The sequence below is a fragment of the Centroberyx gerrardi genome, chromosome 13 (genome assembly GCF_048128805.1).
Source record: "Centroberyx gerrardi isolate f3 chromosome 13, fCenGer3.hap1.cur.20231027, whole genome shotgun sequence".
NCBI classification, from domain to species: Eukaryota; Metazoa; Chordata; class Actinopteri; order Beryciformes; family Berycidae; genus Centroberyx; species Centroberyx gerrardi.
The window spans coordinates 18049459-18070359 of NC_136009.1; the positions used below are offsets into that span (position 1 = coordinate 18049459).

At 42.4% G+C, this 20901-nt stretch overlaps 1 protein-coding gene across 1 annotated transcript in view; it reads left to right on the forward strand.

Annotated features, from left to right (window-relative positions):
- Window positions 1-9914, forward strand: part of foxc1a (forkhead box C1a) — a 21712-nt gene extending 11798 nt beyond the window's left edge. Inside the window, exon 2 of the mRNA XM_071926517.2 lies at window positions 9786-9914. The gene's annotated coding sequence lies outside the window, so the exon portion shown is untranslated. The remainder of the gene's footprint in view (window positions 1-9785) is intronic.
- The last annotated feature ends 10987 nt before the right edge of the window (window positions 9915-20901 follow it).

The following is a 20901-nucleotide window of genomic DNA, read 5'->3' on the forward strand; positions in this document are numbered from 1 at the left end:
GATCGACTGGGCTTTCGCTCTAAGCCAATTGATAACATGTGGTTCTCACTATGCGTTGCAGCTTTCAGTCGTGAACCTGCGATTATTAAGATGTAAGTTCTTTTAACCTTCTCTCCCCTTTTCTTGCCTTGACATGGGGAGAGCAACAGCAAAGTTATGAATTAGCTGTTGGCGAAGGTGATGGTCAGGAGCACACATCCTCTGCATCACACGAGCATACGCTTGAGCTAAATGCCTCAAGCGTGTTGTATTCAGACTTGGTGGCTTCAGTAAGTCAATTTGAAGAGCTGCAGTGGCAGAAAGATCAGTTGCTCCTATGTGTTTTTGAATAAAAAAGAATATCATCTGATGCATTCAGAAGCCTAATGTATTAATGCTTATTCATGCTTTATGCTCCCCACAGTCTGCAAGCAGTTTTCACAAAGCCAACAATATATATCAAGTTTTAAAAATCATGTGCTAATATGAAAATTCAATGCTATTCACACACCAAAGCTAGAAAAAAACAAAACAGGAACACATTTTATTGTGTTGAACAAAGCCAAGCAAAGCTCATGACAATACACTCATGGTATTACCGCCTGCTCTCTCGTAGCTTGCCAAGTGTAAGAAAAATACATGTAATATGAATGGTTCTTGGTGGATTTCTGTGAGGTGTGCAGGTGTGAGGTCTTCTCCGTCTGGCGAGAGGCGGCCAGATGGTGTTTGTGTGTGATGGCGAGCAGCAGCGATACAGCGGCGGTTCCTTTCACAGATCAGCACTCATATCTCTGTTCCATCTCCAGGCTCTCCGCTCATATAAACATCCCCAGTCCACGGGCCTCTGATGTTTTCGCCATTGTGTTTACAGTGAGAAGTCAGGCAAATACGTGAACTTTAAGACAAAGAGAAGAAGGACGAACAATAGACAGTGAGGGTCAGGGCTTGAATTAGTTGCAGTAAGAAAAAAAAAAGACATATGTACTAAAATGCAATGACAAGATTTTATTCTGACATATGTGCATTATCAGAAACCTATTTTTTAAGCATGCAAGATGTTCTTGAATTTTTTTTTTTACCAAAGATACAAAGACAAAATCAGTTACCATCCCACTACTGTACATTAGCATCATTTTTCCTTAGTATTTCTATCCCATATCCCTTGCCAATGGTGATCAGATCTTCTAATGGGCTCAGACAAACACCATTTAGTCCAAGCCCCTGCGGAGGTTCCTTAGTGGGATTTTCATGCACACACACTGAGCCCTTTGGTCCGCACATCGTACTCTACACTCAGTAGGAAACAAGTTCAATTACACTGATTCAGCATATACTGTACATGGGAGGAACCAGAAAAGAGAAGTCATGTTTCGGCACTCAGGGGCTATGGCAACCAACATGAAGAGTTCAAGAAAAGTGGAATGCAACGCACACACACACACACACATACACACACACACATATGCACACACACGCATACACATACACACAGACACATGCACACACAGATAAAATTCTTACTAATCCTGCCAAAAAGTCAAATTGTCTTTGCAATGAAGCAAATGAGATGTAGCATTCAGTTCTGAAAATTGAGCTTTGTCTGAAATTAATCGCGTGTTGAAAAAAGGGAAAAAAAAATATCTTGCACATTTCCAATCAAACCAAAACTCCATGCAGCGCTCTGACTCCAAGATCAAAGCAAAACTCAAAACGAATGTTTTTTTCCCCCCTTTTTAACCGGCTGTTTTTCAACTGTAGAATGGAGAAAAATCCCCTGGACATCAAAGCGGGAGACAGAGAAAGTAATTTAGCCTTATCTTAATTGGGCTGCAATTTTAATAATGATCTTACACATAGGGACCAAGCAGGAGAGAAGGTACTGTGGGCGGCAGGACGAGAGACCGGGCTCTCCACTGCTGCTCCACTGCTCTACTCTGGTTGTCTAATCTCGGCCCCAGACACATCATTGGCCAGTGATTAATGATGATCTAATGTTTTGTTTACTTCATGCTCATAACAGGCGGGTGGATTGCATAGGGCATGCCGTATGAGGAAACATGAAAGCACTGGGACTGCTTGCAAGGCTGCAGTCGCCACCAGTTCGCAGAAACAAACAGCTCTGTAGTTCAGCCACCTGGCGCAGCACCCCCTGCCAAATGAGAGCCTGGGCTCCTCAGAAGTTTACAGAAAAACCCAGGCTGTGGGTTTCATTGGATGTCATGAAGCGGACATCAATCGACAATGCGGAGGTCACACACTTGATTTAACCTTGGGAACAACACACATTGACCCTCTGTTCATGCGCTTTCTCAATAATTGACTTGCCTTTGCCATATGAGAGGGCAAACATATGGGGTCTGACAACTGCTTGACAGTGAGGTCAAGAGTCCAGTAAGTCGGTCCACTTTAAACGTCTTGAACCCAGCTTCTGTCTGTGGTTTTCTGGTATTTAGCAAAGCAATTGAGAAGACTCAAGTAGTCCCAGTTGTTGCATACAGGAAATGCTGCTACTGCTAAGGAAAATAAACACAACAGTAACTCTGCGTGAGCGACTTAGTTGATATGATTATGTGAGAGTGTCATATTGGTTTCCTTGATTGGAAAAGAGCGTGTGGTCAGTCCAAAAATTCCTGGCAGCTGATGCACACATTTGCAATTGAGAACCCTTCCGTCTCCTCCCTGAATTTTTTGCAATGCCTCCTCCTGCATTTCTGATCTGGACTGGGATACAAAAGCGACTATCAAATATCGTTCCTTTTTACTGTAAAAGTAAAGACAAATATTTGTGGCAGGGTTGTGCATGTTAGCGGGAGACAAGGGGTGGGAGGGGCCAGCTGGGCCCTTATCTCCACCAGCTGTGGAGGTATACCCAGGTTCCACCTCAACTTCAGGGCTCTGATGCGGGCAATAAAAGGGTAACGGCTACATGTGTTTTCTTCCAGCTTCATCTCCGTTGATGGCTTGCTATAAAATGTCTGAATATAAACTTCAAGCACTAATTTATCAAGCAATAAACACCTATTTTCCTGCCAAGTCTTTATGCACTTTGCAAAGAACGATTGACTTTTTCTAACCAATAATGTAACAAATTTAGTTTTCTTTGGTGGAAGTCCATTCATCTGAAATGAACACAAATTTCTTGGAAAATTTTATGAGTTTGAGTTCCACACATTGAGTGAACACACTGGCTACAGGATTCAACAATAGCAGGGGAGGGAAGGAAGTCCAGTGTGCCTGAGATCTCCAGGAACCTTTTCCTCTCACCAACAGATCTTGTCATTCTAACTCTGCTTCCATCCACTTAGTCATTCTCTCTTCTGCTGACTAATATTGCTGCCACGCTGGGAACTGACCTAAAATGGTCCTAAGTTCAACATTTTCATGACAGAGGTGTTACACACAATAGAAAAAAAAAATGTTTTGCTTTGGCAATATCACTTTCAATATCCGCCCTTTCAGCAAAGGCAGTTAAGCAGCTTTCAGCACATGTAAAGGGTTATTACAATAGACTTTACACATCAAATGATTTGAAATGCTAAAGAGAAGAATGAGGCAAATACATTGGCACATTGCCTCCAGGCAAATCTCCACCCAATCTCATAAGCTTCATGGAATTGTTTACTTTTATGTGTTGCTGTTGTTTACAATGCTGCCAGGAGGCCATGCTTGCAAACTCCCACCCTGGAGATGTCAGATGTGTAAATATCTTTCTCCTTCTCTGTCTCGCCATTCAAAATCCAATGTGAAAATCCCATCAGATAGGCATTTCCTCCTTCTGCACCAGCAACCAGAGCAGGCGACTGCTACATTCTTATCTTATCGCCAGCAACAATCTTGCGTCTCGTCGTGCCCAAACAGGGAGAGACGGAATCATAATGAAAGTGGTATTTTAACTCCCACGTCCCTCACAAATAATGCACATACTGAAACATATGAGCGCTCGTATGAAAAAGTTAAATAGGCTGCTTTTCCCCTCATTGACTCAGAATGGATATTGGCTTTTTGTCAGGCAAAAGAGCATAGAGGAACAACCCTCTTAACTTTCTTGCTCTTACTCAATACTCCCTCCCAGCTCCCCCTGCTTTTTCTTCTGTTCTCTCCTGGCTCTGTCGGTGACATGCATGATAAGAGCGCAGAGGCAAACTGTGAGTTCTGTCTGAGTCTGCACAGGAAGCACAGGCGAATCAGTGGTGTTGTCCGTCAGCGAGAGCTCTGCTGAATGCCGTCAGAGCCGAGAACAATGGCCACAGACTCCCCAGGCATCGGGAAAACTTAGTCAGCCCGCAATCTCACTAAAGCACTAACGGAGGAGATAAAGCAAAGAGGAAAATGAAAGAGGATTAACTGAATATGACATTCACACACATGCACAAGGGCACGCACATGCACATTTACATGCACAAACACGTGCACACACACATACAAACACATATCTTTGCTTTTTCATATTTTTCACAATAATTAATAGCTCAATCAAGATTACAAGTTCACAAGACGGGGTAATGAGAGTGGGCTGGAAAATTCACTCCATGGGTCAAGTTGCAATTAACCCTTTAACTCCTGGGTGCCTTTTCACAAAATGCCCATATACAAACACATTGATGACTGTGGATGGAAGCAATGGAAATTACAGCAACATTATGTCGATTATTATAATAATGCCACACATAATATTAATGTTGCTGTAGATGTAAATGATACAATTTCAAGCCAAAGTAACAGATAAAATGAACAATCATTTGTAGTATTTGTAGGCCACCCTAAAATAATAAGTAGTCTAGATCTGTACTAGACTCTCACATAACTATCACACAATTTGGGCTCACAAAGACATACATTAATCAATATAAAACTGGTAGAAATGTACAAGTTGCATAATTCATACAATTGCTGGTGTCTAACACACGTGTTTCTAATGTTTCCATCAAAACATTTGTGAAACAGTAGGCAGTGACGCTTTGCCATATTCCTTGTGTCTGTGCCCTATACATCAGTGATACTTACACATTCCTGCCATGGCTTTCTTTACAGGAAATCTAACTCCAATCAACCAATTGCGGAGTGAAGGCTAGATACACTGTGAAAACAAACAAAGCATAGAGACTTGTTGATTTAATGCCATGGCATACATTATTGCAGGGGAAGCGTTTTTCACTGCCAACAAAAATACATTCCACGCTCACGTTGCATATACTGGGGACAAAATACAATCAGTAATGCAGTAACTAAATAATGGCTCTCATAGCAGGCTGCACCGCTGTAATGATGATAGATCTAATTGCTTCTGTGGAGCAATATGGGCTCATGCTTCTGAAACTTAAAAAGGGGGAAAGTATTTTGGGTTACCAATAGTCAAAATCCACAAGTCAAGACTCCAATGCTTTTTACGGTGATGGAAAGTGTGAAACACACAGAAACATCTATACGACTTCGACACACACACACACACACACACAGACAGACACACACACACACACACACACACACAGGACACAATGAGTGCATCCTTCAGCTCACACTTACTGGAGGGGAAGTCGGGCCTTAAGGCTGTCGTATGACATCAGACACAGAAAAAGCGACACCATTTATCACCGTCCACCGAACATGGAGACAATCATAACATCCTGACAGGAAAATCTTGTGGAAAATAATCAGATGGGCTTTGATAAAAACTTGGCTCCTTCTTTTGCTCCTCATTTGGACAGTGTCCTGCTCTAGTTTGCTATTCTTTAACTCTGACCTTTATTCATTCATCATGCACTGAACCTGCCATTGTTTGAATCTACAGTATGTGTTAATGATGTACAATGAAAAATGCGCATGTACAATTACAGGATGGTCTGGCAATAAGGTATGGAGACTTTAAACAATTCATCTGTCTCTGATCACTGGATCTTGGATGAAGCTTTAAATGAAGTTATTCGAGAAAGCTATTTGTCAAATTGAGTGGAGTCAGTCAGTTAGTCAGGAGTTATCTGATCAACTCTCAGTGAAAGTGAAAACTCACACAACAAGAAAAAGGAGATGACCAAATCTTTCCAGAACACATTCACTTGGGTCCAAAGGTTGGTCGGCCCTTTCCCGTTTAAGCAAGAGATGGAGTCTCGGGTAGCTTTTTTGTGAACGACCTGCTCTCACTTTTGGTCTCCCTTTTGTGCGGAGGTGAGAGTGGAGCTTTTGTCGTATGTCAGAGTAGCATGGACTGGATCAGCCAAGCCTGTCCTGGGTCTTCCTATTTTGACACCCTTAAAGCACCTGCCCTCGCTGAAGCATGGCAGGGAACGTCACAGAGAGAACAATGGAGAAAGGGCCTCTTTCCAGCCACTCCTGACCGCCTGCTCCGGCACCGACCGCCTGTCACTCAAACCCCATTATAGGTCAGTGCAGCTCGCCCCCCTCCAACCCCAGCTCCCCACAGGAGGACACACCCTAATGAGCCATGCCAGTTTTACACTCACTTTTTCCTCTCCACCATCTCTCCTTTTCCCTTCAGAGGTCATAAGAAGGGGATATCCCAGCAGGAAATGCCTGAGCTCTGAAGGAGGTACTTCTGCTTTCTCTCTTTTTTTTTTTTCTTTTACAATGATCCTGGGTGTTGTTGCTGTTATGTAATGGAGAGTGTGGGGTGCTGATAAGAAGATGTCAGAAGAGACTACATCCCTCCTGAATGACATTATCCCTCTTTTGGAAAATGTATTTTCTTGGAGCGTAAACACATTTTCTTAAACTCTGTTGGTGACAGAGACAGTTAAATTTTGTACACTGAGGTTTTTCAGGACATCTCCAAAGGGGAAGACTGCATGTGCTATCAGTGGAGCCTCTGGCAAGCAGTCAATAATTTTACAGGCATAGTTACACAGGCTGTTAACAGAAGTCCATGATGAAATTGTAAATCATGTAAATCCCAAAATGTCAAATACACATTGTCCACTCTTCCCTTTTCACCCAATAAAATAAAATAAGCTGTCCATCATAACATTATGACAATGGGAACTGAAGAAATTCCCTTCCTACACTGACTCGCTGTTTTACAACCAACCTAAAAAAACAGCACACACTATCAAAAAGAGAGCATAATAACGGAAGATCTACGACAAAACTAATTACAGAGAAAGATGAAATAACAAAGTCAGTGCCAACCTGCTATTCAGCAACCTCAATGGGCATGTTATTATAGAGCTTTATCAGGCAAAAACATCAACTGTATCGCTTGTGTTGCTGTGCAGTTAGCTTGCTCTAACATGATAATATCCATCATTATTTGCTTTAAAGGTGCGTTGCTTTATATAGGATAATTTAAGAGCACGAAGGCAAACTGCATACTTATCTGGAAAAGTATTACTCAACATTGTAATATTGTTGTATTTTTTCCCTTTTTTTCCCCTTTACTTTGTTCCTTTTTATTTTGAATGTATGCACATGACATGAAACATAAATACTGCATCCGTAGACTCAAATGCCCCACTTCAAATTGCTAGCCTGTTCTTCAAGTCAGAGAATAATTCGTAGGAGGATACATTCAAGGTGATGATGGGTTAATTCAGGATAGGAAATGACAGTGAGAGACAGCTTCTTGCCCAAGCAATAATTTACTTCCTCCTGGACTTACTTTTCAATGCCAGAGGTGAGAGATTTATAGAAATTTCTAGGATCTGCATACTTTAAATCATCCCGTCATAAGAGTGAGGTGCCTGAAATAACCCCAAATACAGTCACCTATAGCAAAGATCTGTTGCTTAACATTGCCATTTCTTTATCTCTAGAGAAATATCTCAACATTGCATCAATTTAGGATCATTGATATCTGAATTCTTTCTCCTAAACCCCTCTTAGGAGCAATAAAGAAATACGATGAGAATATTCATCTGTATTAATTGTAATAAACAAATAAGAAAAGCATGATATCTCATTTGTAGATGGTTACACTCACAAATTGCTGATATATTTCTGAGATGTTTCTCTTTAATGACCCATTAAAGACTTGAGTGCGTATATTAAGACATGAGCAACAACATGAAAGAGCTAAGTGAGAAGCGTGATGTACCAGAGTGAGACAATCCAAGGCTTGTTTCTCAGGAGCAGAATTTCAGAAGCATGAGAAAATGCTCAAAATCTCACACTGATTTTATATAAAACTCATCTAGGAGAAGTAAATTAGAGGAAGAGGAAATCTTATTTATAGGATATTGGGCAATGTTGGGCAATGTTGTCAAAAATATCACAGAAAGACATGGCATAGATTTGCAGGTCAGGTGGCTCTAAATCACAAATATTGCAATGTAAATGGAGGGTTAACGTTTCCTTACCTTATTTACAGGACATCATCTGATGGACCTTTATTGGACTTATATACCCTGTGTGAGTCCCATTAGATCACACTGAAACGGGAACGTGAACCATAAGAAGACATGCAGTACTGCACATAGGCACAGGCACACACACATGCAAGCATGCGCACTCGAGCACAAGTGTGTTCAGCCATATCAGCCTTGGCATTCCAACCCCCAGCTTGGGTGTAAGAAATGATTTAGGTTTCTTCCTCCTGATAAATGCATACCTTCGCTGTAGTAAAATGAGGGGGTGCGGGGAAGGAAATATGAGGCACCTGAAGCAGTGAAACCAAGGAGCCAGGCCGTTGTGGCGATACCTCATGCAGCACCTCGTTCGTCTCTGGGGCTGTGAAGACAGATAAATCTCTTTTTTTATGGCAACTCCATCATCGAGCACAGGAGATAGAGCGCTCACTGCCATGGTGATGACTACTAACCCCTATCGCTGCACCACGCAGACCTGAAGTATAGGGAGTTCTGTTTGACTGCCTGCCCTCCTTATCCATCAAGAGCAGATATGAAAGGACTATATGTGATAAAGAATATCGCCTTTGGGTTGAAATGGGGTGTTACCCTGTGCGCTATTGATGAAACGTATTCAAACACTATTTTCTATATAAGGGTAGGACTGTCTAACAATGAAGATATGTGAGGTCCAATGGACACTAATGGTATAAGTTAAGCCAATAGTGAAGTAGTCCAGACTCCAGGCCTCGCTGTCCAATGACAAATCCATTATTTTTAACCAGACACAAGAGGATAAGATCATACAAAGCCCTTAAGACATGATTGATCCACAATGGCGGAGCACACACATCTCACACTGGGAAGAGGAGGAAGCAGACTTGGCACTCAAATTCCACACAAACAGATGCAGACCCCCTGTTGCAACTGAAGGCACCACAAACCACAAAAAGCATGCTAGACAAAGTGTACATAGGCCTATTAGGGCTTGAATAAGGAAAGCTGGCAGCCACACAATAAATGTCCTTGTCTCCGGCAGCATTCACATACAACGTGTGTTCAAATTGGAAGCATCACACATATTTTGCATGTCAGGACCAAGGAAAAGTAAAGCATGGCTTTTGATTGTGCTATGGTAAGTAAGATCTATGAAGTTTCTTCTAATAGAGTATTACATTATCACCAGGGGTAGACAACACTATATACAGCTGTAGAGGTGCTGTTAGTCCTCCTGACAACATACAGTACTATAGCCTATTTCCTCACCTGTGGGGAATGTGCAGAAAGTGATTTAGCTCATACAGATTATCAACGTGTGTCAAGATTCTGCTCAAGACTCACTGTTACAGGCTTTGAGAAATATCTAGTGGAGCAGCCATGTTTTTAGCTTGAGGACATAAGAGTAATATATCCGGCGTCACTGCAAGTGGAATAAATGGCTGACCTTAGCCGCTATCTCCTCTTTTCCCAGTTAAACAGCTGAATCATTTCAATTCCCTTTTTTTTTCCTAGGAGAGTAGAGGACGCGAAGGGGAAAGCAACTTCTCCAATGATCTACTAATAGCCCCGGGCAAGCTCAAACCACAAGGCTGTCCATCATCAGGCTACAGTTCCTGCCTCTGGGTTAATGGTGAACGTGCAGATAATGTCAGTCAGTTTACCTGCAGCAGTGACAGCTTTACTGGGGCTGTTTGCTCATGAGTTTTTCTGACGACTTTGCAAATGCTACAGATTCATGATACCTCTTCATCTACCTATGCAAAGTGTGCTTTTTTTTTTTAAAAAAGAATTACAATTAAAAACAAAACAATAAAATAAATCAAACACTGATGGATTGTTAGAAATTGCTTGCAATCAAAGAGTTCTATTCCAAAAATGCAATGTATCATTTTTTGGGGGGGAAATAATTTAATTATTTCAAGTTTATCATTCAGTCTCTACAATATAAACAACTTTTTCAACTAATGTCTTAAGTTACCTTGATCATTTTTTTAGGTGTTTGGAATGAAACCTGTCTGTTGCTTTTCATTTGAATCGGTCTTTTGAACCTGGCACTGTAAAACCAGACAGTGTGTGACTTTTACCACTTCATCTGAAAACAAATAGTGGTTTTAGATGAGCAAGCTTTGAATAAATATATGCTGTGTAAAGCAATATGAAGCAGTTTGAAAACACACAATCATATAAAGATGTCAAGGTAATGTCAAGTTAAATTATTTTAACAGGTAAAAGTCGTCAATAATAAATGTGTTCCAAACCACACATCTTATAGTGGCAAATTAAATCAACAGCTCATCTAAGTATGATGAAATCTGCTGACATGCCAGCTGAACACACCTCTCTGCTTGTCATTGACAAATTGATAAACAGAGAAGATCATAATCTCCTGGCAGTTTAGCTATAAACTATATTTTGAGAAGTACCCTTGTGTTTGGCAATAAACAGTATCACATAGTCACATCTCATGAAGCACTTTGTGATAACAAAAAGGCATCTAGGTGATAAATGATATAACAATAATAAAATCAATTAAATATATTTTCACCACAGGAACAAGTTGAGCAGAACGGAGCTCATCTTAAACTTTTGAGCAGAGTCATAAACCATGTGAGCGGAGGAGATGATAGCAGGTCGCCTGCCTCGTCCATGGCAGCTGTCAGCCTTGGCTCGTGGTTCCCTTCTCTGGGTCAGAGGTCATCCAGCTGTGGCCCCTCCCCCTCTCCTTCTCCCCCTGACACAGCAGATGTGGTCGGACCACCATGGCGAGGGCCTGACCACATCTGGCTCTGATTACAGCCAGACAATCCAGCTTTATCAGCTCCATCCACTTCGCTGAGCCTGCTGCACTCATTCTCCCAGAGGTTCCCTGTGACACATTCTCAAATCACCAATATCAGCTTTACAGGATGATTTATATTCTAGTCACCTAAACTAGGGTTTTTGCTGTTGAAGTTCTATTTTGGTTTGAGAATAATGCCTGTAACTAATAGCTAAATTAGAATACTCCTAATGACTGTAACTAACTTGCAATACACATTTCTTATCTTCCTGCATAGAGAACTGTCCTGCTCTCCTCCCTATTATTTTGACTGACTTTCCCTTAAGGGATAGTGATAAATCCCTGCTTGTCAAACACATATAATGACAGTCTTAATGATATGCTGCTGTCTCTGAGGACTACTGGCAATCCTCCATCAGTTGGTGACTGTGTGTGTGTGGTGTGTGAGCGTATGTATGTGTATATTTGGCTGTATTTGAATATTTCTGTTTGTATTTGAAGGTTCAGTGAAACAATGAAGAATGTCACAGTGTCTGCTTTCACAATAACCAAAGCATATATTTGCTCATAACTCTGTCTGCATACACCCCACCTTTTTTTTTTCCTGCGAGGCAGTCATGTGATCTGGATGAGAAATATGTCACACTTGCAGATAGAAATCCCAATATCTATAAACAGGAGAGTTTGAGAAAGGATTATGTTGCATACAAGGATCACTGGCTGCAGTTTATTTTCCCAGGGTGCCTTTCCCGTTATCCCCGACCATAGCCAATGAAATCTCCACAGCCCTTAGCCCTCAGTTCCTGTGGTTACATTGGGATATCTCAAATCACTTCAAACAAACAGATGACAGATGAGGCGGAATTCCACAAATATGAAGATATTAACCTGTAAATGAGCCTACCATGAAAAATTCCCAAATACTAAGTGAAGAGAAGAAGCAAAACTGTGTTATTGCTGGTTTTAACTGTTATTATACTATTGCATTGCAATGCAAGTCACATTTCAGTGACAGGTCAGTATAAATCCATCACTGCAGATTGACTATGCAGCGCCTGTCATCTCCCTGACTCAAAGTGCTTCATACAGACTCAGCCAGCCCATTCTGCAATCAACAGATGCATCCACACTCCATTCCATGTCACATTCATGCCGTGTCTCCTGTGGCCTGCCGTCCTCATCACATCTGAGGCTTCCGAAGGGAGAAGTTGTCGGGGCGGCTATCACAATTCTCTAAACCCCTTTCTCCCTGTCTATCCTTCCAACCATCATCACCCACTCAACCCCACTCAACCCAAACGCCAGACCAGAGCTGGGCCGCTCTCTGCAGGCTTCCACGTGTCAGGGGTCCCTGTGCAGCCCACTCGCAGCGACACAGGCATGTGCACTAAAGCTGTCACCGCCTTCTGCTGCTGCCAGTGCTGGAGGTTATCTTCCACATGGAAGCCCTAGCCAACTGTGTGGCTCTTTGATCTTTAATACTGCTGAATGAATATGCTTTTTCTTCTTTCACTTTGAGCCGTGTTTTTCTTTAACTTGAGATTTGAGATTTACAGGAGGCAAGGTATTTGGATTCGTGACACAAAGACATCCATCATTCAAGGGCTAAAGTTTGATGCGCTTGGCAACAATTTTGTGCAAGCATCCCACAAAAATATCTGCCAGGGACTTGGCTGCAATGTGTGTCATCACTGTAGTTGTTGTTGCTTTGCTACTCGAGCAGACAGCTGACGAGTTTCTGGGTTTATGGATGCTATCGGCAATAGGAGGAAATGGGTGAGGTCTGTTGCTCTTGAACTGTGAGAATAAATAAACAGAATGCTAATTAGAGAAGATCAGTTCTAAATGGCCTCCCATTGATGGTGAAAACTGCCAATCAGAGTGGAGGGCGGGGATATTGAGTCTCACCTCTTTATTAGTGGTAAGGTGATAATAGCCCAAAAGGTCCTCCTTCCTCATGCCACAGCTTATGGCCAAATTTGGTGTGGTACATTTGGTGAAATTTTCCTTCTTAACACCTCAGTTTAGCACAAAAGTATTTGCAAGAACATTTATTTTGCTATAATGATAAGCATAGCGCATTAGTAGCCTATACAGACAACGTAATGGTAATATGATTAACCTCGGTATCACAGGTGAACAGAAACGTTTATTTTTCCTTTGAGGATTAGATAAGGTAATGAAAGCTTTTATTCCAGCACTCACAAATACTGTTAAGGACTGTCATCAGAGTAGTCAATCTTTTCCCACATCGCATGTCTGTTGTTTATTACCAAACTGGTTTAGATCATTCCCTCAACATTTGCATATGATGGACAACTAAACTGAGAGAAAGTTATGCAGATGAGAGTGCAGATCTGCGAATCATTCTCCCACATGCGACAGAGGCAGTGTGAAAGCCATCTTGCACCAAAATGGTAATCTGATGAAGGTTTACTGATGTTGAAAAATTCGTTCTCTTTTTTTCTCAAAGTGGAAAATCATTCAAATCAGACATGTTGCCAACTGGCCAAGGAGTTTGCTACTTTCTAGGTGTCATCAAAGCGACCCAGTTGGTTAGCCCTCCAACATGTGTGAGAGTGTTTTTCTTTTGGGGGAGGAGTGAGGGTCTAGGGGACTGCAGGGGGCTAATTAGAAGCTATTCTCAAACTCAGGGCCAAATGGAGCAATTATCTGGCCGAGTGAGTAGATAATTCCCTCCCATTCATCTCCCACTGTCAGGGTCCCACTACCCAACAACCTGCACTGAGGACTGGCTGCTGGGGCCTATTGACACCTCACCCCTTCCTCCTAAGTCCCTGCGTCCCTCCCTTGTAGGCTACTCCCCGCTGTCTCTTAGCAACGACCAACATGGTGGATCACCTGGCCGATAATTTCTCCCATGGTTGTCACATACCATTGCCCACCCCCACCAGGATTTATGACCACCACAGCCCAGGTTCAGCTAATGAGTCTGTTGGACACTGGTGGGAGAGCTGGCTTAAAGGAATGATTAATGCAATGGCCCGATAAGTCCCATGCCTAAGACTGAAAAAATGTGCTGCAACATATGGACTCGCTGATTGAGATAGAATTAAACATGGGGGTGGGAAAAGGGAAAAAAAGAAAACCTGAATACCTGGAAAAACTGGAGTCTAGCCGCAGTGCTATATTCTATAAGTTAAGTGTACTCTTGCAATATGCATGAGTTAAAACAGGTGATAAGTTCGTTTTCATTCAAGTTCATTATTTTGGAACGCTATGTGAGAATTGTGGGCTAATATTTTCTGCACCTTGGGAGTGGAGGGCCTCTGCCCGGAGTTTACCATTTCAGTGCACGTCCACGGTTGGCAAGAAAGTTCATGCTGCTGACAGGGGTTGCCGTTTATTGCAGGTAGAGTTCTCAGTGAGAACCAATACAAAGAAGGCATCCTTTCAACAAGTCTCCTGCTCTGAAAGGAAGTGTAGAGCCAAAAGACCTCACTCACGCAGAACCTGTAAGTTGTACGTGTGAGTATATACAGTAGTTGTTAGTGTGGGCCCTGCTACAAGGAAAAAAGAAAATTGGAAAAAGAAGTAGGCCTATGTGGGAGGTAAAATATGAATAGCTTTATGGAAAAGTACATGTACTGGGCATTTTCCTGTTCTTACATCTCTTACTCATTGCAATTCTTGGTTTTGGCTGTCCGAATTTGTTCTACTCCTTAATCTGAGTCTCACTCTTCATCCAGTCAAAATAGCTTGCAGTGCTGCAGAAGGCAGAGCGCAATTAAGTCATGCCAGAGTATTTAGAATGGCTTACTGTACATGCGGGCAGTATTTTTTTTTACATAGATTTGTATCCTCGACTTAAGTCTTAGAGCGTGGCCTGGTAGAAGCATTTTTGTTACGCATTTCCCTAATGAGTGATGATAGGGTACTGGCAAAATCACTATCTCTCCCACACATTACCATGAAATTAATTCAGACAAAAAGTCCAATATAGTTTGGCTCTCTTGAAAAGTTTGAAAAGTTTATGGACATTAAATGTGCCTATAGGTCCTTTGACACATATCGAAAGACAATGAAAATGGTCTTGACATTATACTGGAGCATAGTCAGCAGGCTAAATTTTACTTACTCAACTTCGGCCACATGCAGGGAGCGAGACATCAGTCTACCGATCAGCCTAACCCTTGTTTAATTGAACAGACACGATGAGTCAGAGGGAACGGTAAGTGGGATATAGAGTTGCACAGCTATACCCCAGCCAAATACCCTGCCTAGGACCCCCAATTCTGCTGCTGCTGTGCGTGTGCATCCATGTTTGTGTGTGTGTGAGTCTTTGTGTGGGTGAGTGCACGCATGTGTGTGCATGCACTTGTGCATGTCTTTTGATTAAGTGGAATGAGAGAAAGACAGAGATTGGCAACTGATAGTTTGATTGTGATTGTTTGTTGTTCTGTAACTCTTACAAACGCAAGTCAACATGTGCTGCTGTGATAGTTCATATCTGAGCAGAACAGTAAAGCCACTACTATGCCTCTATTGTGACCTCTACTGTGTTTTTGTGTGTGTGTGTGTGTGTGTGTGTGTGCATGTGCGCGTACATGAATGTGTGTATGTGTGTTTGTAATATTTACCGTGGGTAGTTTTAATACAGGCAGGATTAAACTCATATACTTCTGCCAGTAAGGTTTACAGAGAGCTTTTGTTATTTCCTGGTACAATATCACGGACATGACTCAACAACAAAGGCTAAATCTGTAAATACACAGAGAACTCGCAACTGTTGCATTGATGATAGATTTCCAGTTTATTTTTCAAAATGATAAATTCCATTGAATGTGAAATTTTATTGTGAGACTGAATCATGAGATTTACAAAACACGACTCATGGCAAGGTTTACACCAGGTAACATTTATGCCAGTAGACATTTTGCATCTGATCCTCACTGTAATGAGGCTATAACCGTGGCATGATTTTTCTGACTTTTCTCACACCCCTCCAAAAGCAAAACACATTTTGAGTGAGCCTCCGTGTCTCCAGCGGATTCTGTGTGGAATCAGGTTAATAGAGGCCATGTGACCTCCTCTGGCTGTCTGTGGGCCTCCGCCACCTGAGAGGGGTCACTGAGAGGAGGGAGATTTAGGAATGTCTGGTACTGGCGCGCCACTAATGAAACATTCAATCACTGAAGATGGAGAGAACTCAGAAGACAGCAACAGGCCTCCCCTCTCCTCCCACCTCCAGAGATACATGCCCCATCACACCTCAGTAATCTGCGGTCTCGGCTCTACTGTATGGGGAAACTTTTACCATTCCCACTCTCTGTGTGACAGAGCTGCTTTCGAAAGCTTCACATTCTGTCTCCCTCCTCCTCCACCATCTCTACCATTCTCTCTTCTGTCCCTCACTTCCTCTCCTTCCCTTGCGGCTGAGGTAAGGGGACGGGGTGAGAGGAAAGGGGCCGAGACATCCACATGACCTTGGAATTAGTAGAACTCCTGGGACAGAGCTTGCTGGGTGGGACTACATTGGCAGCTGCTGGATTTCCCCCTCCCGGGTGTACAAGATTAATGCATGCATTGGGGGTTTGGCGGTGTTGAGGCAGAGGGGAGGCTTTTGGGGGATGTGGAGTTGGAGCAAGGGCCGCTCGGGACGGTCCTCCGCACTGTACAGCCACTGTACACACTGTTAGAGGGACAGCGTGTGACGTCCTGCAATGGGACAAGAATTTAGGCTTTGTAACGGAGCGTGTAGAGAATGTAATAGGAGATAGTCATTATCAAGAGGTTGATGTCATTCTAGCTGTTGTTATCTTTTGGCGAGATGCTATGCTGTTTAAGTCAGCAGTGGACATACATTTTTGACTGTTTTGGACTCTGACAACACACCGCTGCACAGGGTCTCTGTGCTGCTCCCTCTGAGGCCACACACACACTAAACACCCTGGAGAGAGAGAGAGAGAGAGAGATAGAGAGAGAGGGAGAGAGAGTCAGACAGACAGAGATAGAGGCAGAAAGATTTGATGTCAGACTTTAAATATTTCCTCTTTCTCCACTGTTGTGCATTCATTTTCCATGAGGTAGTATAGAGATTCATCAGTAGAGAAGGACAAAGAATCCAATAGAAAACATTCACAACTGTGTTTTGAGCTAAAAAAAAAAAAAGAACCCAGGACAGCCATATGTTACCTGACACTCTCAGTAACGAATCTTCAGTGGCCCTTTTCCTACAGCCCATCACCCCAGGGGGCAGCTCCACCTTCAGATCCATCACAGCAGCTCTCTCAATGGGGCTTCCAGACCTCAGCTTAGCTCAGCTGCTGAGGCAATCAGCACTCCTTTTTTTTTGTTTGTGTGTATGTGTGGCAGTGCATACATGTGTGTTTGTTTGCACAGTGTGAGCTTGTGTAACGTGCCTGTATGGGGACGTGTGCACACTGTACAAGTGTATGTGTTAGGGCATGATGCATATCCTATCAGCGTGGCATATATGTCTCTAGATCCAAAGTGTCACCTACATGGACAAATAAATACTGGATTTAAACGCCTGAACTAACTGACTTGTCATCCGCTGCTTGACTTCTGTATGTGTACTCAGGCCACACATATATCTATTTATCCAACTGTATTTTGATTAGGTGGACAAATGTTGAAGTTAAATGATGAATGCCGAATTGGTCAGGTCCGTCGCATAAAATGTATATTTATGTTGGCGCTGTGGAGTACTTTATAACCCTAATCCTGTAGAGTTTTCATGTGTAAACAGTATCTGCGATTATGTAAAAACATTTTAGGATTATGTAAAAGAGCAATTAGTCAGTAAAGCCGCTGGCTCCCCAGTATGCATGGACACAGCTCAGAGTGGCTGTACTCAACAAGCCCTTTCATCTGGTATTAATTGAGACATTTAATAAAAGTTCTCTCTTTTTCCATGTAGGTTTGTCTATCCTTCTGACAGGTGTTGAAACAGGAAAGCTACTACACATTCTAATACAGCAATCGTGTCTGTTGCAGTCCGTTCTGCGATTCACTCCCTTTATTCCACGCCTTGCAGTTGATTTCTCTCTTTATTTGGATTCCCACTGACCTCATGACGTAGCGTGGAATCGGGGTATTAATCAGGACTTAGGCCCAGCCTGTTCCCGGCCTCTCATCTTGGGAGTGTCTACAAAGGTGCCCAAGCAGACCAAATCCTGGCTTCATTTCTCCATATGAACTCATTTCCTTGTGGTGGTTCTCGAGTTCATGGTAATGTAACCTGAGGAGAGTATGGACTGGGGGCCTCCAGGGGATGAAAGCATCCAAAAGCCTGAGAATTAACCCCTCGGGTCAACTGCATTATCCACCTCTATTTATAGTTAAACTTTAATTTTTACCGGGCGAAAAAAGGCAAAAAAACAGGATTACAGGGGTCACAGCAAGAGATTTGCAGTTAATTAAATCAATCGTAGAGATTGACAAAATCTGTGGCTTTTTCCCTTCAATATTCCATCCACTTAGTAACATCTTAATTAGATTACATGACTACATTTCACAACCAAGTTTTGTGAGAGTGCCAGGGTCTTTTTCTTTTTTGTTCAAAGATCTGACTGAAAAGGCCTTGGTTAACAGATTAATTACTAATAACCTCTTGGTGCTTTTTCATTATAAAAAATATGATGGAGATGTCATTATCACAAACATAGTCACAAATCTGCACTTTATACTGGGTATTTTATTTTGATTTATTTGATTTGGTTTGTGTTGACTCATGTAATCTCCATTCTCTAATCCTCCCTTCCTATGCCCCCTCCTGCCCCCTCCTGCCCCCTCATGCCCACTCTCAGGGGCATATTTACTGATCAGTTATAAGGCAAAAACAGCTACTTTGATTCTCACAAATCATCCACACAGAACAGAAGACTCCTTTTATGCTCCAGTGAGCTGCAGAACTGGGGCTGTTTCCAAGTTTTCTTCCTGGCTCTGCAAGTAGTCTAGACACATTAAGGGCCAATGTTGTTTAGCATCCTGTAGGAACAACAAACATGGTCAGGAAGCATGATCCATGAATTTACTACATACATACAATACATGTGCATCACCATCTCCATCACCATCAAATTAACTATCAATTGTCAAAAAGTTGCCCCTAATGGCAACTTTGGGGGAGAGAAAATGCAGCATTTGAACTTCCACAGAGTAAACTATAAATAGCCACACTGTGTGGTGAGGCTGCTCGTTGACGGAAACTCACTGAAATATCTTGACAGCTATTCTAGAATAATAAACACATCCTGAAATATTTAAATCTAAAATGTTCTTCTAAATCTTTTTGAACTCCCATTCAGCTCCCATTGGGAGGAAGTAGAGCCTGCTAAATTTACTCCAAGTCTCAGAATAGGAGTGGAACGGGCAATCATAATGATGATAATATCAGACATTAGTCAAATATTGTTTGTGTGTGCATCTGGGTGCATGTGCAAGTGTGTGTGCATGTGTGCGTGTGTGTCTGCACTATGTAAATACAAACAGAAGTGAGCATAGAAAGTGTATATTATAACTGTTGTGTAAGCCCTACTGTAACTGTGTGCATTTGCAAGTGTATGTGTGTGTGTGTGTGTGTGTGTGTGTGTGTGTGTATGTGTGTGCATATACAGTATGTGTTTGGATGCATGTTTGCTTAAGGTTTCTCTCTGGGATCGAACTGAAGCTGGATAGCAGGGCCGGGCCAGATCTCCCCAGGCACTTGACCTACCAATTCAGAGGCATTTCCTCCCACACAGTTCCCCTGTGCAAATGGACTAGGTACAGGAAGAGGGGCAAACCCTACACCTTTAACATACAGACATATACAAGATACATATAGGGATATTATATATTAGAATACATATTAACACATGAATATATATTAATTTGTGTAAATTATATTATGATTATATACATAGTCCCCTGTCAACCCCGCCGTACATGTGTGTACATATACACTCACACACAAACACACAAACAAAAGAGGGTGGACAAAATAACGGAAACACCAAACAATGTATGAATATAAAGTACCTAAAAAGCAGCAGGTCCACCCTTCAAACCTTCAGCTTCAATCCTCTTGGAATGCTGTCATACAAGTCTTGAACTGTGTGTAGTTGGACCATTCTTCAAAAGGGAAAGCATCCGGTTCTTTGAGAGATGAAGGAGTTCATTTCCACCTCATCTATCTCATTTAATAGAGTGTAACAATATAATAATTTTACATTAATTTTTTACATTCACATACTGCTGTGCAGTGTACTGCATACATCAACACACATCTTCACACCTATTTACACAACAAATGCCTATGCAGCGCAAGTTGAGTCTCATGAGGTTTCAAAGCAGGGCAAGTTGTCAGCTCTAGTATTGTTATATTTATATCAGCTCTGATAGCTTCACTGGTTGTGTGAGAGAAAGGGCTGGGTCCCATTTGAGCCAGCTCGCAATATAATGAATGGTTATTGACTAGTAAATGAAGACCAGGTGACACCTTGAATGAGAAGATAGATGATCCTCTGTTGGGGCATGATAATGACCAAGTTGTAATGCTCCAACAGTATGTTCCTCTCCTTATATTCCTCCACTAAACCCCGCCCCATCTCCCTTACTTCACTTTGCCCCCCATAGTAATGCAAACCCCTGCCCAGAGCACAAAGGGAGCCTGTGTGAGGTGTTCAGCCCCACCAGCCCCACCACTCACCCCCCACCTCTCCACTCCTCCTGCCGCAGCCCCGCTCTCTCCCCCAGCTGTGTGGCTGATGTGCTCCATTTGCTGGATGATGGACTGAGCGGGACAAGGCAAAAGTTCACGCGCGCACACCTTTCCTGTTCACATGGCAGGGGGGCTGGCCTGACCCCCCTGACCCGCTCAGG